This window comes from Octopus bimaculoides, chromosome 2 (assembly GCF_046866305.1).
Source record: "Octopus bimaculoides isolate indiv1 chromosome 2, ASM4686630v1, whole genome shotgun sequence".
Classification (NCBI taxonomy): Eukaryota; Metazoa; Mollusca; class Cephalopoda; order Octopoda; family Octopodidae; genus Octopus; species Octopus bimaculoides.
In genome coordinates, this window is record NC_142929.1 from 12553750 (window position 1) to 12565869 (window position 12120).

Sequence of the window (12120 nt, forward strand, 5' to 3'; positions counted from 1 at the left end):
TGGATAAGAAAAGAAAGAAAAGATTGCACAGTTACAAACATTAATAGGTGAAGACACAGAGAAAAATCTAATTAATTCAAGATCCCTGTAGAAATAGTCTTCTTTAATCAACTAATGACAGAGAAATCTGGCTTGTTATTAATTTTTTTAATGAATTTTGTACGATTTTCTTTTCTTTAGTTTTTATGGTTCCTGAAAATGAATGCTAATTCTTACAAAATTGTATTAATGCTTCACCAAATCCCATGAACTGACTATCAAACTGAGAAACGAAAAGTAATAATGATGAGATTGATTTTGATGACAGTGCACATAATGAGTGTTATAAGTGGTATAGAGGAGGTGGTGGCAATGGTGGTGGTGGTAGTAGTAGTAGTAACCAGCAAGTTTACTTGTAATTACATTGGTGCTAGTATTTTAAAGCCATTTTTATATTAGGTGTACAGAATTTCTTTTTTGCGATTGTTGTATTGTGGCCATGACCTTTCTTGACCTCGAATAAGTAATGCTATTAAAATCCTTCTTGTTTTTGTCATATCTAAGCTATGCTTCCTTATTTTTTCATAACACAGGCTTATGCATGTGGCTGTATGGTAAGAAGCTTGCTTCTCAATCACATGGTTCTGGGTTCAGTCCAACTGTGTGGAGCCTTGGGCAAATTTCTTTTACTATAACCTTGTTCCAATCAAAGGCTCACAAGTGGATTTTGATAGGCAAAACTAAGAGAAGCCTATTGTGTGTGCTTATATATAAATATAGAATAGTGATACAATAATGCACCAGTATTTACTGGAAATAGCAGTCGATAATATACGATGCTATAGTAAAGCTTCAGTGTATATATATATATATATATATATATGTACTGACAAAGATGTTTATAGGCAGTAAACACAAAAAATTTCATCTTACCTGTAGGAAGAATATAAAAAAAATGTACAACCCAGATGTGGATAATCTAGGACCTAGGTTTTGAACTTTCCAAATTATTTTTGTTAATGTAAATTTGATTAGCTCTCTTCAGCAAGATTCACCTAAACAAAATTTTAAATGCTGCTACATCAGTACCTGTATACTTGTCTGAATGCCTGACCGTTAACAGACTGAGAATAGTGAAAAAGTTTTCAAAGAAAAAATTATCAAATAATGCAATCCAGTAGTATTGCTTCCCAGTAAAACAAAGCACCGTCAGGTTAACCCTTTCATTACCAACCTGGCTGAAACTGGCTCTGGCTCTGTAGTACAAATGTCTTATTTTCATAAGTTCTGAATTAAAATCTTCCACCAAACCTTAGTCACAATTTATGTTCCTAACACTACCTGAATGATAACTAAGTTATTTTACTAAATTATTTGTTATATTTAAAGTAATTGAAAGAAACACAGAGCATCTCAACAGAAATACAGTAATGAAAGGGTTAAAGTATAAATATAGGATAGTGGTACAATAACACACCAACATTTACTGGAAATAGCAGTCAATAATATAGTAAAGCTTCACTGTATATATATATATACTGGCAAAGATGTTTGCAGGTGGCGAACATAAAAAATTTCATCCTACCTGTAGGAAGAACATTAAATAAATGCTTATATATATAAAGACACACACATGTGTGTGTGTTTGTGTGTATATCTGTGTGTATATATGCGTGTCTTTGTGTCTGTGTTTGTCTGCCATTACTGCTTGACAACCGGTGTTGGTGTGTTTACATTCCAGTAACTTAGTAGTTCGGCTAAAGAGACCAACAGAATCATTACCAAGCTCATAAAAATAAAAAAATAGGACAGGGGTTGATTCATTTGACTAAAAACTCTTCAAGGCAGTGCTCCAGTATGGCCGTTGTCTAATAACTGAAACAAGCAAATGATAAAAGATATAAGATAAACAAAATAGAAAGGAAACATTTATTGTATTCTTTTATTCATTTACTGGCTTCGATCATTGGCTTGATTGGCTTAAGGCCATTTCAAGGCGCTACTTTGTAGGGCTTTAATCAATTATATCAACCTAAGTACTTTGTCTGTTGCTTGTCTAATCAAACACGCAATGATGCCCACAAAAATATAATTAAACTTGTAATTCACTCACATTGTTGAATTTCTAATTTTATAATTATTTCCAACTCAGATTATTTCTTGACTTCTACAGTTTTTTTTTCTGAGATCATCAGAATAACTGGCATTACAACGAGCAGTAACCAGAGTAGAATAAATAATGACAAGAAAATAAAATGAGTTTTCTTGTCACATTGAAATTCAGAATCAGACAAGTATTTCGTAGTTTTATTTTAGGGGAAACACAACCAAAATAAATATCAAAATCTTTGTAGGAAAGTAACATAAAGAAAATATTTTCATCAAAATTCTTAGTATGCCACTTATTGTCAGAGTCTTCTGGTTTGCTAGACATTTTAATATGATAGTCTGTAAAGATCCATGTATGGAAAGAGCATAAATAGGACATCTTCTTTTATATTGGAATCATGTGAATAAAATGGTAAACAGTAAATGACACTTACTTTGCATAGAATAAATAATTCATATAACATTGAATTAAGTATGATAACAGCTTTTAGAATGTTCATGTTCAAGTAAAGATTATCTTGTTTGCTACAGATGGAAACCTATTAACAATTTCTTTGAACAACTATTTTATTTTAGTTATGTGACATAAAATTATATTCCATCTATTTTATTCCTTAAAGTAAGGCTGTAAAATAGCCGCTTGAATGAAAAGATTAAGGAATGAATAACTGCTCAGCTAATCTACTGCATTATTTTCCATTATCATGTCACATATAGAAAATGGAGTCTTTGTGTTGAAGAACAGAAAACATCCATCCATCAATGTTTATTTCTTCTAGTTGGAGGTATGCTTATTTGAATCAGAAATCCGTTTGCATACACAATCTTTACTCTCATGTATTAATGCGCATTGCACCAATGACTCATCTTGTGTAATGGAAATAGTATTAACCTCAAAGCTGTTGTCTTCTGAAGCAATGAATTAAAGCATTACACTACATGCATATCTTGTACAATTCAATAACATTGAATGCAAATTCAGTTATTTTGACAACAATATCAGCCATGAATTATAATAAACATTTGTTTCTTTTTTATTTTAAGATTTCTAATTCGTTATTTAACATAACAACTATAAGCTCATAATAATGAATTAATGTTTTGTAATTCTTTGAAAATATATCCAGGTTAGAAGATAATGAATAGTTGTCATAAAAAAAGAAACTGATCAAATAGTTATTTGTTTATATTAGTAATTGTTTGGTTCCACTTCTAATAGAGAATTTTGTTTCAAATACTTTTAATGGGTACATTAAAGATTTTAATGCTTGCAGCAGAATGTTAATACGAGGCAATGAAAAATGTGACTGATGATCTCTTAAAAGTCTATAACAGTTAAGTGCAAAGCGTTACTCCACCTTCTGAAATTAAGCAATACAATCTATTGTATGAGTATATAAAATACTCGTTAATTAGATGTATATTTAATGATATTTGAGTTAGAAATTTTATGACATTTTTTTTTGTTTTTTAATCATTTGAGATGTTGAACTCATTTGCATGCTTTCATATCTCACATTAAATATCCTTTGAGAAAAAGCAAGACAGAGGAATATAGTAAAGTTTAGTAAAGTCAGGGGGTCAATTCAAGAGAGGGTGGGGAGAAAGAGAGAGTAGGAGGAAGAGATGAAGAGGACTAGAATGTCATCAGGTCCAGCTACTTTGCTGTGTTACTTGCCTTCCATATAGAATAATAGGAAGGAAAAGAAGTCAAAGAGGGATGTATTAAATGAATAGAAAGTGGAGAGAGAAAAGTAGGTACCACTGTAGTGTTATTACTGTCTGGGTTACAGAAAGGTGGGTAGGATAATTTGGAAGAATTGAAGGAAATTGTTTTGGCAGTTGATCAGAATGCCTGACTATAATTGTATGTAAGGTTGCGAATGTACAATCTGTGCATTGAATTTTAGTCTGCTGCTAAAACATATATATTGCTGGTCTACAATTACAAGATTAGCACTAAGAACTAACAACATACAATGTCAGTCACATAATACTCATATTTTAGCAATAGTAAGTACTATCTTTCCACAGAATCTATCTGTAGCTAGATGCACTTAATCATTGAAATTTCCAAGTCTTGGTTATGAGCATCTACAGAATTATAAATTTAAATTATAATAAAAAATATGTCTGTTTCTTGTTCTTTATTTACTTTGAATTATAGTCACCAGCTTTTTAAAATTGAGATTGAAGTCTTGGCCTAAAATGAAAATCTTCTTAAAAACAAAGACTTAATTTGATATAAAGTTGAAAAACAATTTGGACAGTGATATTTATGTCTAATATTGCGATATGTTGCTATAATATAATGTATTAACCAAATCACCAGTGTTTCAATGTACCCTAGTGAAATATACCTAACATAGTCTTGAGGTGATCGATGATGTCTGTAAAGTGAAATCAATAAATAAAAATAAACATGTGAAGTTCTCTGGTGAAACATTAATCTATAAAGAAGGAAAACAAATCAGGTTTTTCTGGCAGGATATAAAATTTTCTAATCAGTAATTGAAAATATCCATTCTCAAAATCCCTTGTGTCTGATATTGGTTTTCGGCCTACTCTGCAGTTCTTTATGATACCTATGTTTCTCAAGATCACAATATAATGGTAACATGAAAGGTGAGAAATAGAACATCTTAAAGATAATCATCAGATGTCACTTTGGCTTAGTAATAAGTTAATTGATTCAGATAGGTGTAAATATTCTCGGTTTTACTAAACCTGAAAGTATAATAGTCTGAAGTAATCAGTCACTAGGTTATGATAGTTTCCATTTAGACCTTAGTAATCACTTCTAATTTATGATGCTCTGAAAGGAAAGTATTAATTGCAGTGTACATTAATTTATTATACACCGAAATTATTCTCTTTTATGCATTTTTTTCTATGTTTGCTGATTATTTGGTTCACTGATTTCTTCAAAAGATTATTTTCAATAAAAGAAGAGCTTATTCATAATTTATATGATGTTTGTACATATTTATCAGCCTGGATAGTTTATTTCAAGTTTATTTTCCTTACTAAATTATAATACTAGTAAAAATCATATAACATTCCCTTTCTGAAATATGATTGTTTAAAAAAAGAGGCGCCAAGTTGATAAATCTTATTGTTATGAAAGAGCTGTTTTCAATGTGATATTCTCGTTTCTTTTTTTTTTTTTTTTTCTGATTCATTCTTTACAGTCAATTAACTTACATCTATACATATTTAACATTTTTTCTCTCTCCTTTTTGATGATTTAGTACAATGTCTTTATGGATTATCTAACTGCCTCTGGGTAAAGTTATGTTATCTATTTCAATACTTAAAATCCCCATTAGGTTTGTTAATGGGAGTTTATCAATAATGCAAAACAAACAAGTTCTTATATCTTTGATGGCTTCCAGAGTGATTACACGTGAATGATGGAAGGTTTGTGTTTTACAATAATGATAGATGATTTTATAACCTTGTACTAATATTTTTGATCTACCAACTTGATCATGAATTTTTAATATTGATCTTTGATCATAATTTTTAGCAGACGACAGCTTTCAAACTTCTAAGTTTCCCACCGCTTGTATGTGAAGGGATTTTATTGTCTTCTTCTTTCAGTTGTTTTGTTTCTTTTCTCATATCAATACTACTACTTATTAAGATTTACAATTCAATTTCCTAATTTTTCTACCCTACTGTATCATTCGTGGAGGCACATGGTCCAGTGGTTAAAGCAGTGGACTTGTGGTCGAGAGATCACAGGTTCGAACCTCAGACCAGGCAATGTGTGTGTTTATGAGCAAAACACCTAATCTCCGACAGAAGGTAATAGTGAACTTCTGCTGACTCTTCTGCCACAACTTTCTCTCACACTTTCTTCCTGCATCTAGCAGCTTACCTACGACAAACCAGTGTCCCATCCAGGTGGGGAATCTATATGCCAATGAAACCAGGAGATCGGCTCTTATGAGCCAGGCATGGCTTAAGAAGGAACAAACACCAACACTATAGTATTCAGTATCATTTTTTAGTTGATCAGTTCGATTTGTATGCTACTATGGAAAATAGTTTATGTAAAAGATTGTGTTTTCCTGATTTATAGGATATAAGGCTTACTTCTGAGAACTCATCCTTTGCTTGACTGCTGTTACAAATAAACCATTAGCGCCAGCAAAGGAAAATCAATGAATACATTCATGCACACACATGTATGTCTGTGTGTGTTCATGTGCATGTGCCTGTGTGTATGTGTATATTACATACATATATATGTATATTGATATATATTATATGCAGGCAGACAGACACACACACACATGCACATATATGTAATATACATATATATATGTAAATATACAAATATTCATATATATATATATATATATATATTTACACATACATTTATAGATATAAGTATGTACCATATTTTAACGTGTATAAGGAACGCTTTTTTGTCAAAAATTAGGTTAAAAAATATGGGAGTTTCTTATACATGGATAGTATTATAATCCCTTACAAAACCTTTTTTCCAAATTTGAAACCTCAAAAATTAGAGGGTTCCTTATACACGAGGCTTCCTTACACACGCTAAAATATAGTATATACACACACACACACACACACATAAATATTTGTATGTATGCATATGTATGTATCCATAGATATATATGTATGTGTATGTAATGTATAATATATATATGTATGTAATATATATGTATATATATATATATGTATATATATATATATATATATATATATATATATATCATCATCATCATCATCATCATCGTTTAACGTCCGCTTTCCATGCTAGCATGGGTTGGACGATTTGACTGAGGACTGGTGAAACCGGATGGCAACACCAGGCTCCAGTCTGATTTGGCAGAGTTTCTACAGCTGGATGCCCTTCCTAACGCCAACCACTCAGAGAGTGTAGTGGGTGCTTTTACGTGTCACCCGCACGAAAACGGCCACGCTCGAAATGGTGTCTTTTATGTGCCACCCACACAAGCCAGTCCAGGGGCACTGGCAACGATCTCGATATATATATATATATATATGCACATATATATATATATACATATATACATACATGTAACCACATGTGAATTGTTAATGATTTTTCCCTATTTTTCCTTCTTTCTCTTTGGACTTTCCTCTTTCCGACGAAGAGCTATACTCAAAATGTTAACAACTTTTCCCTTTCACTAAGCATCAAATTAATATATTGCTTGCGCCCACCCTGACATTCGATTTTTTTCTGCTTTTTAATTGTTTGTTCTTTAAATTGACTATATATATATATATATATATATAATAGTTATCGCCAAGCCAACATGGCAGTCCCAAAATTAGGACGAAAGCTGCCGTGAATTAGCTCCAAGAAGCCATCGCCTCTAGCTAGCTATGTGACACACGAAACCTGTGTCCTTTATAACCTTCGAACAGGGGAGGTCAGCAGTGTCCCCCTGCTGGTTTGGCATCTGCAGACTAGACTAGTTTCAGGGTGTTGCCCCTTGTCAATGCAGAGTAGCCAAGCCTTAGCCAGGCGGCGCTGCTGACTATCTGCTCGAAGGTTATTTATCTAATTTCAGTGGAATCTATCCACTGGTTTTCAGAAATAGAGTTATTAATATTTCTAAGTCTCTCTAAAGGAGACTACGGCAGCGGTACTGGAAATTAATAGTTATCGCCAAGCCAACATGGCAGTCCCAAAATTAGGACGAAAGCTGCCGTGAATTAGCTCCAAGAAGCCATCGCCTCTAGCTAGCTATGTGACACACGAAACCTGTGTCCTTTATAACCTTCGAACAGGGGAGGTCAGCAGTGTCCCCCTGCTGGTTTGGCATCTGCAGACTAGACTAGTTTCAGGGTGTTGCCCCTTGTCAATGCAGAGTAGCCAAGCCTTAGCCAGGCGGCGCTGCTGACTATCTGCTCGAAGGTTATTTATCTAATTTCAGTGGAATCTATCCACTGGTTTTCAGAAATAGAGTTATTAATATTTCTAAGTCTCTCTAAAGGAGACTACGGCAGCGGTACTGGAAATTAATAGTTATCGCCAAGCCAACATGGCAGTCTCCTTTAGAGAGACTTAGAAATATTAATAACTCTATTTCTGAAAACCAGTGGATAGATTCCACTGAAATTAGATAAATAACCTTCGAGCAGATAGTCAGCAGCGCCGCCTGGCTAAGGCTTGGCTACTCTGCATTGACAAGGGGCAACACCCTGAAACTAGTCTAGTCTGCAGATGCCAAACCAGCAGGGGGACACTGCTGACCTCCCCTGTTCGAAGGTTATAAAGGACACAGGTTTCGTGTGTCACATAGCTAGCTAGAGGCGATGGCTTCTTGGAGCTAATTCACGGCAGCTTTCGTCCTAATTTTGGGACTGCCATGTTGGCTTGGCGATAACTATTAATTTCCAGTACCGCTGCCGTAGTCTCCTTTAGAGAGACTTAGAAATATTAATAACTCTATTTCTGAAAACCAGTGGATAGATTCCACTGAAATTAGATAAATAACCTTCGAGCAGATAGTCAGCAGCGCCGCCTGGCTAAGGCTTGGCTACTCTGCATTGACAAGGGGCAACACCCTGAAACTAGTCTAGTCTGCAGATGCCAAACCAGCAGGGGGACACTGCTGACCTCCCCTGTTCGAAGGTTATAAAGGACACAGGTTTCGTGTGTCACATAGCTAGCTAGAGGCGATGGCTTCTTGGAGCTAATTCACGGCAGCTTTCGTCCTAATTTTGGGACTGCCATGTTGGCTTGGCGATAACTATTAATTTCCAGTACCGCTGCCGTAGTCTCCTTTAGAGAGACTTAGAAATATTAATAACTCTATTTCTGAAAACCAGTGGATAGATTCCACTGAAATTAGATAAATAACCTTCGAGCAGATAGTCAGCAGCGCCGCCTGGCTAAGGCTTGGCTACTCTGCATTGACAAGGGGCAACACCCTGAAACTAGTCTAGTCTGCAGATGCCAAACCAGCAGGGGGACACTGCTGACCTCCCCTGTTCGAAGGTTATAAAGGACACAGGTTTCGTGTGTCACATAGCTAGCTAGAGGCGATGGCTTCTTGGAGCTAATTCACGGCAGCTTTCGTCCTAATTTTGGGACTGCCATGTTGGCTTGGCGATAACTATTAATTTCCAGTACCGCTGCCGTAGTCTCCTTTAGAGAGACTTAGAAATATTAATAACTCTATTTCTGAAAACCAGTGGATAGATTCCACTGAAATTAGATAAATAACCTTCGAGCAGATAGTCAGCAGCGCCGCCTGGCTAAGGCTTGGCTACTCTGCATTGACAAGGGGCAACACCCTGAAACTAGTCTAGTCTGCAGATGCCAAACCAGCAGGGGGACACTGCTGACCTCCCCTGTTCGAAGGTTATAAAGGACACAGGTTTCGTGTGTCACATAGCTAGCTAGAGGCGATGGCTTCTTGGAGCTAATTCACGGCAGCTTTCGTCCTAATTTTGGGACTGCCATGTTGGCTTGGCGATAACTATTAATTTCCAGTACCGCTGCCGTAGTCTCCTTTAGAGAGACTTAGAAATATTAATAACTATATATATATATATATATATATATATATATATATATATACACACACACTCATATATAAATACATACATATATACATATACATACATACACATGTACATACTTACATATGTATGTACATACATACATACATACATACATACATACATACATACATACATACATACACACACACACACACACATACATACATATGAATCAGTTTTAAAATGAAGTAGATGAAGCCAAATTAAATTGTAAAGGTGATCTAAAGATTTTCAAATAGAAATTTTTTATATCCATTTTCTTCTATAATTAAATCAGTTTTAGCCTGAAAATTGTTAGATTCTCCTATACGTGTCTGATATAGTATATAATTGGTATATTCAAACAATTTTTCAGCAACCAATGAAGTTCATATAATTCATATCTAGAAGACACAAGGTTAGCCTCATTTCTGTTTGCTAATATTCGATATTGAAGAAACAGGGACTTGTGAAATTGTGAATAAAATTTATATGTTCTTTCAGAAGTTATATTGAGATCTTATACCTTTCTATCTTCTACTGTTCATTGTACTTACTGGACTAGATTCCTTACAATATCATCCATGCTATATAACAATTTATAAATATATAGCAATTTAAACAAGTTTTAGTTGTAATGTTCATGATTTAATTAACTAAAATTTCCCGTGATCTAATTTAATAAATTATATCAATAGAACAGCGTATATTAGTATAGGAATAATATGCATTGGTATACTAATTAATGACAAAGTAAGCCATTATATTACCTTTGAACACCTGATAAAAGCTACTTTTATCTTTCCAACCATTTTCATTATCCATTTGTTCCCATAAGGATTGTGATAAGTAGAGTCCTCAGATATGCATTCCGGAAATTTCTACCAGAAGCAGCTATTAGCAAATGATCTGGTTTGGTCCTCAAGTAAGACCAACGAAAGCTAAGATATTATTTAAGCATCTCACTTGAGGTTACTTCTGGGCCTCCTTTTGGTTGGCCTTGGTCCTGGATTGAGTGCAACATGTGTCAGTTTCAGCATTCAGTCATCAAAAGAAGTAAGGCAGGGAGGTGGGTATTAAAAAAAGTCAGACCCGATATTTTTAATTTGGTTTGCATGTTTACCCTTACCTATGATCATGAATCAGAGGTAGTGAGTGAAAGGGTACAATCTCAAATGCTGGTTTCAAATTTTGGCACAAGGCCAGCAATTTCAGGGTTGGGGATAAGTTGATTACATCAACCCCAGTATTCGACTGGTACTTATTTCATCAACCAAGAAAGGATGAAAGGCAAAGTCAACCTTGGCAGGATTTGAAGTCAGAACATGACGACGAACGAAATGCCACTAAGAATTTTGTCCAGTATGCTAATGGATCTGCCAGTTGGCTGTCTTAGAAAAATCTCACATATCAGTAGCAGGATGAGGTTCCTCCAAAAGGTTACTGAGGTAAAAGGCTAGTCTTTGGATTTGGTTAGAAAGAGATGATGAGCAATGGCTGGAAGAACGATAAGCTATATCTGATAACCAGTTGATCTTGCGAGTGGGGACTCGTGTCGGTGAGGGGAGCTGGTATGCAATGATGCCGTTGAAAGGTAGGCCCTGAAATGGCACACATTCAGAGGTAAGCCCTGAAACAGCATGTATTCAGAGGTAGGCCCTGAAATAGCACGCATTGTCTCCTGATGACTCCATACACTTGCTGGCTTCTGGTATGAGGAGCTTTTAGCTGGTAGCACACACTTGTGCAAAACATCATTAGGATGCATAGCTCAGAGATCAGGCAGTTGCACCAGGCTGAGCTGCTATTTCTTCACCTCAAGAGATCACAACTCAAGTACTGTGAGCATATAATTAGAATAGCTGAAGAAAGACTCACAAGACAGATCTTATGAGTCTTCTACTTATGAACCTTCTACTTATGGGTCTTCTATTTCTACTAATGAGTCTGCTACTTATGAGCCTTCTACTTATGAGTTTTCTACTTATGAGCCTTCTACTTATGGGTCTTCTAGTTCTACTAATGAGCCTTCTACCTATGAGTCTTCTATTTCTATTAATGAGTCTTCTATTTCTATTAATGAGTCTTCTACTTATGAGTCATCTACTAATGAGTCTTCTACTTATGAGCCTTCTACCTATGAGCCTTCTACCTATGAGCCTTCTACTTATGAGTCATCTACTTATGAGTCTTTTATTTCTACTTTTGAGTCATCTACTAATGAGTCTTTTATTTCTACTTTTGAGTCATCTACTAATGAGTCTTCTGCTTATGAGTCATCTAGTACTGAGTCTTTCTACTTATGAGTCTTCTACTTAGTCTGTGGAATCTATTGTTTCAAATATCTCTTCTGAGATGCTTTAAATATGTCTTTGTTTGCGACTCTTGATATTTACCAGATATTTATTAAGTTATTCTAATAAAGTTGATTATCTCTTATGGAACATTTTATAGTTTACTTTAATTTCCATT